The 7033-nt window shown below is 30.8% G+C and overlaps 1 pseudogene; it reads left to right on the plus strand.

Annotated features, from left to right (window-relative positions):
* Positions 1–650: 650 nt before the first annotated feature.
* On the plus strand, positions 651–2261 carry LOC121250456 (annotated as a pseudogene).
* The last annotated feature ends 4772 nt before the right edge of the window (positions 2262–7033 follow it).

Below are 7033 nucleotides of genomic sequence, written 5' to 3' on the forward strand. Positions count from 1 at the left end.
TTGTGTTTGCCCAAGTTTGTTTTTTGGTCTGGTATTGGCTTTTGTGATCTACTTTGTACTTTATAGGTAATTGGTATTTTAGGTGGATGCTTTTAGTTTTTTTTTTTTATGCCTGGGTTTTGGCCTTTTAGTTTATCTGTATCCCTCAGGCGTCGGGTTGTAACCACGGTTTTTTTCCACCACAAGTATGGGATATCAATAAAATTTGAGATACCGTCCTCCTCTTAAAAAAAAATGATATATAGTGTGAGCTTAATACTACTTTGATAACATGAACAGAATTTCAGAAAAATGGTTTTGACCTTCACACCAAACCAATATATTGTGTTTTTATTATATAGGTGGTTCAAGTCAATAAAAAATCAAAAGAGACAATCTTGAGAGATACTCATTATCTTCTGTACAAGGTAGCAAATGATAGTATTAACATAAATGCGATTTATTTACTGAATCAATGAGATCCTCTTGCCATATTTGTAATGACGATACTGCTTGGACACTCATTATATGCACGATCTGGAGGGGGGGAGATTTGATTTTAACAATTACTATATAAATATCTAGAATCTTTGCGGAAAACTTAGTAATGTGATCCATATATATGAAACCATAAGACTGGATATGAATGCAAGGAGAGGAGGAGTAGGAAAATGGATTCCAAGACTGTATGTGCACATAAGCCTCATGCAGTTTGTATTCCATTCCCAGTTCAAAGCCACATAAAGACGATGCTAAAATTTGCAAAGCTTATCCATCTTAAAGGTTTTCACATAACCTTTGTTAACACTGAGTTTAACCACCAACGTTTTCTGCAATCTGGAGGTCCAAACTCCTTAGATGGTTTGCCTGACTTCCGATTCGAAACCATTCCAGACAGCCTCCCTCCATCGAATTTCAACGCCAACCAAGACATCCTTTCTCTCATTGATTCAATTATGAAAAATTTCTTGGCTCCATTTTCCGACTTGCTCATGAAACTAAACACCGCAAATACTTCAAATAATAATCCCCAGGTAACATGTGTTATCTCCAATAGTTTCATGCCATTCACTGTCACTGCTGTTAAGGAAGTCGGAATCCCTATTGTAATGCTCTTCGCACTTTCTGCTTACGCCACAATGGGCCTTATGCAGCTTCCTTCTCTCAGGGACAAAGGCTTTACACCGCTTCAAGGTGTACCAATTATAAGGGCGTTCCTCCTCGAATCTTCCATTTCGTTGTTATGATTATTGTTAAGTTTTAAAACTAAAAACATGCATTCTTTGATTTTGCAGATGAGAGTATCTAACAAATGGCTATTTGGACACAGTTATAGACTGGATTCCAAGCATGAAAGAAATTCGAATGAGGGATCTCCCAACCGTTGTTCAAGCCACAGATCCAAATGATGTTATCTTCAAAATTGCCTTTGAAGCAGTAGAGAGAGCTCCTGAAGCTTAAGCAATAGTGATTCACACATTTGATGCATTAGAGCAAGCAGTTTGGATGCTCTCTACCCCATGTTTCCCCGAGTATATGCCATTGGTCTTACTCGATCAATCACCCAATGACTCTGAAGTCAATTGGGTATAGTTTATGGAAAGAAGAAACTGAGTGCCTCCATTGGCTTAACTCTAAGGCAGCCAACTCAGTGGTGTACGTGAATTTTGGAAGCATAGCTTTCCTAACACCACAACAGATGCTTGAGTTTGCTTGGGGACTTGCAAATAGCAAGTATCTGTTCTTGTGGATTATTAGGCCCGACTTAGTTACTGGTGAGTCGGCTATTTTGCCAGCTGAGTTCGTGGTAGAAACAAAAGGAAGGGGTTTAATAGCTAGTTGGTGCCCCCAAGAGGAAGTGCTGAACCACCCCTCGATTGGAGTGTTCTTAACACACTGTGGATGGAATTCAATTCTTGAAAGTATGTGTGCAGGAGTGCCGATGCTTTGTTGGCCAATCTCTGGTGTCATCATACAAACTGCAAGTATACTTGCGATGAATGGGGTATTGGCATGAAGATCGATAATGATGTCAAGAGAGAGGGACTGGTGGAAAATGTGAGAGAGTTAATGGAAGGAGACGGGTCAGAAAATGAAGAAGAAAGTCATGGAGTGGAAAAGGTTGGCCAAGGCAGCTAGTGAACCACATGGGTCTTCATCCATGAACTTGAACAATTTGATAACTGAAGTGCTCTTATATAATAAAGGGTAGATGTTTTAGAAGAAAGTACTGCAAACAAGAAAAATAAACATTGTCGTGGTTTTATATTTATCCATTTGCTTCAAAAACCATGCACTATGCTGTGAAAACCCAACAAAATAATGCAATATTTATTTAGACATACTATCATATGTTTGATGGCTTTCAGTTATTGATATGCTGAAAATTCATGAAATTTGAAATTCAAAAGAAAATTGATAAAATGAGTTTTGTAATTAAAACTGTAAGTGCATGTAACACTTATTTTTAGATGCGTAAAATTATAAGTAAAACTGTAATTGTAAGTATAAATTAAGAGCCGAGTAAACATGCATCAAGGCATATAATAATCATGAAATCCTCACCAAAATGACAGCACATGCATGCTTTGAAGAATTATAACCGTTGGACAGCTTAGTTTATTCTCCTATATATAGAGTCTTAGTTTTTATAAATTATGTAGCCGTTGTAGCTAATTAATTATTTGCTGTAGTTTCCATAATTTATATATATTCTAGGCTTTATAAATATAGAGTTTGATGACAATTAGAGCTAATTCTCATGTTTTCTATAAAAGCCTTTTGTTCTTTAAAAAAAAAAAAACCTCTTGCTTTGTCATCTTCTTGATCCGTAACACCCCGCTCTCTTAGGGCGGTTAAGAACAATGTCATTTTTATGAAATCAAGGGAAACAAAATGCTACTATTGACCTTCACTTAAAAATTCTTTTTTTTCTTCCTTTTATGTTTTCCAACAAAAAGTTTTTTTCCATGGAAAAAGTTTATTTCTTTGTAAAATATTTTCTATTTTTTCATTTTGAAAAATCTACAAAATCTTTCAACTTGGACTTTAATACCAACTGTAATATCCCGCTCCCCCAGAGTTAAGAACGATGTCATTTTTATGCAATTGGAGGAAACCGTAGTGCTAATAACCTTCTCTATAAAAGTTTTCTTCTTAATGAAACACCATGTTTAAAAGATCTTCTATAATAAATGAACTTGTTCTTTATTAAAATATTAAAATTATAAAAAGAGTACGTAGAAGCATTTATTAAAATTTCTCAAACTTTGTTATTATCAAAATCATAAGTTAAAAATTGTGTATGATCTAGGCCTTTGCTACACTTCTTTGGGCCAATTTCTGTCCTGCTGCTCTATTTTCATAATTATTCTCACTTGTTACATGATCTGTTATTTCCATGCATGGGTTGCTCCCAGAGAACATATGCTGCATGCAGCCAAATTTGGCATGAAAATGAAAAACATGAATTCCATATTAATTAGAACCAAGATGGCACCATTCTAATCAAGAGAAACTACGTCACTTGAGTATGGAAGGGAAGTTACTTGTAAAAGCCATTCTAAAAGGGATATTGCTCATGACCATCTCATTCTTTCACTTTTTGGGTAAGAATTGTTTAGTATTTTTCTGCCATCTTTTTTGGAAAGAATAATGGAGTATTCCAACTGAGAAATATGAGTAATACTACGTACTGTCTCTATTTGGAGATTATGTATAAGTGTAGTCGATTTTATTTTTAAAATTTTTTAAAATTATAATAATATCTTTCTCAAAATTGTATTTTTTTTTATTATTTAATGAAGAGTTTACACATGCAATCTCCAAATGGAGACTTCAAATAAAATTTCTCAAGAAGTATTAACAAACCTTAAGGTTAGGGGTGTAACCGGTCCGGTCCGGTCCGGTTTTGGACAAAATCTAAGACCAAACCGGTATGTACCGGTTTTGTATTTTCCAAAACCGATTACGCACCGGCTACCCTCCTAAATCGGTACTTCCGGTTTTACCTGTTTCCAGTCCGGTCCGGTCCGATTTTTTGATTTTTTTAAAATGTAAGTTTCATATTTTGTTATTAAAAATTTGTTTATAAAAAAAAAAACTGATTTAAAAAAATCTATTTTATACTTTTATTAAAAAAAATCTGTTTTAACTTAATTGATAAACATTTGTTTATCAACCCCAATTGATAAACATTAATTTCAGGCCACACTACACAGATATTATTCAAGTAGAAAAATTACAAAACCATATCAATGTAATTTACTAATTTCACAAACCTAATTTCGGATTTAAAAAACCCTAATATCACAAATATTATCTATCATAATTTCAAATTAATTTCACAAACCCAATCACAAAATCCTAATATCACAAACACAATAATAAACACAATCACAAAAAATCCTAAATTTCGGATTAAAAAATCCTAATATCACAAAACTAAAAATCCAATCACAGATTCACAAAAATCTCAATATCACAAAACCCAATCATAAAAACCCTAATATCACAAAATCCAATCACAAAAATCTTAATATAATAATATGTAATTTCAAAAAAAAAAACTAACGAGGGGCAGATCCGGCAGAGAGACAGGCCGACTTCGAGAGAGTTGAGAGAAGAAAGAGTGAGAGACGACATATGAGAGTTGAAAGACGAGGGAGTGAGACATGGGAGAGTTGAGAGTGAGAGACGGGAGAGTTGAGAGACAAGAGAATGACTCAGTGAGAGACGGGAGAGTTGAGAGTGAGAGATGACTCAGATGAGAGAGTTGAGAACTTGAGAGACGAAAGAGTGAGAGACGGCCAGACGGGAGAGTTGAGAGCAGAGAGCGACTGAGCGAGAGACGAGAGCGTGAGCTGCGTGAGAGACGACAGACGAGGGACTGGAGGCTAGAGCAGACGAGAGACGATTTTAGTTTTTAGGGTTTAAGTATTTAACCGTTTAATTGTCATGAAAACGGCGCCGTTTGACTTTTCTATTTAATTAATATTTGATTATTTTCAATGTGTTTTTTTTTAAATGATATTATTTTCAATGTAATACATTTAATAGACTATAGTGATTTAATATAACTATATATAAATATTTGTAATACATTTAATATACTATAATCAAATATATTATATATTAGACTATATAATATATATATATATATATTTGTAATACATTTAATATACTATAGTCTAATAGTATAAATATTGGCCTACTAGTATAGTTATATATTAGTATTAGTTATAGTGATTTAGTATAACTATATTAGTATAAGTATAACTATAGTCTATATCAAACTATTAGTATTAGACTATTAGTTAAATAGTTATAGACTTGTATATTAGTATAGTTATATAATATATGAGACTATATAATAGTATTAATATTAGCCTATTAGTATAGTTATATATTAGTATTAGTTATAAACTTTTAGTGATTTAGTATAGCTATATTAGTATAAGTATAATTATAGTCTATATTAGACTATTAGTATTATACTATTAGTTAAATTGTTATAGACTTATATATTAATATAGCTAAATAATATATTAGACTATATAATAGTATTAATATTAGACTATTAGTATAGCTATATATTAGTATTAGTTTTTTTTTTTTTTTTTTTTTTTTTGCAATCATATATTAGTATTAGTTATATATTAGTATTAGTTTTAGTGATTTAGTATAACTCTATTAGTGTAAATATAACTATAGTTTATGTTAGATTATTAGTATTAGTTAGACTATATAATAGTATTAATATTATACTATTAGTATAGCTATATATTAGTATAGCTATATAATATAAGTATAACTATAGTCTATATTAGACTATAAGTATAACTATAGCTATAGTGAGTTTGTTAATTGTTATATTAGTATTTGTTAATTGTTATAGTGAGTTTAGTTTATTATAACTATATTATTGATAGTATTATCGTGATAGTATTAGTATAGTAATTTAGTATTAGTAATTAGTATTAATTAATTACTATATCATTATTTTATATGTGATTATTTAGTATAGTGATTATTTAGCTATATATAATATATCAATATAATTAGTTATATATTAGTATAGCTATAAATAAAATGTTATTAATAATTTAAATATATATTTTATGTTTAAAGCATATGATAAATTAAATTTTCACATTTAAGATTAAAATTTTATTTTATAAATTATAATAACATTATCTTATATATAATTATATTAATAACATATGATCAAACAAATTACAAATGCTAATATTTAAGATTAGCATTTTATGTTATAATTTTTAAATTATAATATGAAATTATTTCATATATAATTATATATTATATATAAAACTTATATATAAGAAATATTTTGTATAAAACTTATATATATATATATTTTATTTTTTTATTTTTTATTTCCAACCAGGCTGGTCCGGTCCGGTCCGGTCTTGGAAACCATGGAACCGGAACCGGATTGGGTCCGGCCGGTTTTACGGTTACAAGAACTGGTCCTGGACCAGACCAGTTCAAAACCGGTCCAACGGGTCCGGTCCGGTCCGATTTTCCGGTCCAAACTTACACCTCTACTTAAAGTCCTCTTTGGATACAGAAACACTCTCAACCTATTTAATTTCATCTCATCTCATTACATCACATCATTACAACTTTATCAAATTCTCATACAAAATATAATAAACAATTCAACATTTTTAAATCTCAAAATAATAATAATATTAAAAAATAATATTCTAATAATATTTTATTCAACTTATTTAAAACCATCTCATCTCATCTCACTATCCAAACGAGCCTAATCTCATCTCACCCTGTTCAAGTTGGTCAATGCATTTTTAACTTTATGTCACAAATATAATAATAATGATGGAAGATGATGTTTTCATGTTACACATTTACAGAATAGTTTAAGATATTTAATTAAAAATAATATATCATTTTACACCAATTACCCTAAAAAATAAAGACTTTGTGTACACATATTTTCTCTACAATATCATCAAGTAATTATAAGCTTAGTCGTGTCTCTAGCACCCTTTCTTATATTCGTTTTATACCC

This window comes from Juglans microcarpa x Juglans regia, chromosome 2D (assembly GCF_004785595.1).
Source record: "Juglans microcarpa x Juglans regia isolate MS1-56 chromosome 2D, Jm3101_v1.0, whole genome shotgun sequence".
NCBI lineage: Eukaryota > Viridiplantae > Streptophyta > Magnoliopsida > Fagales > Juglandaceae > Juglans > Juglans microcarpa x Juglans regia.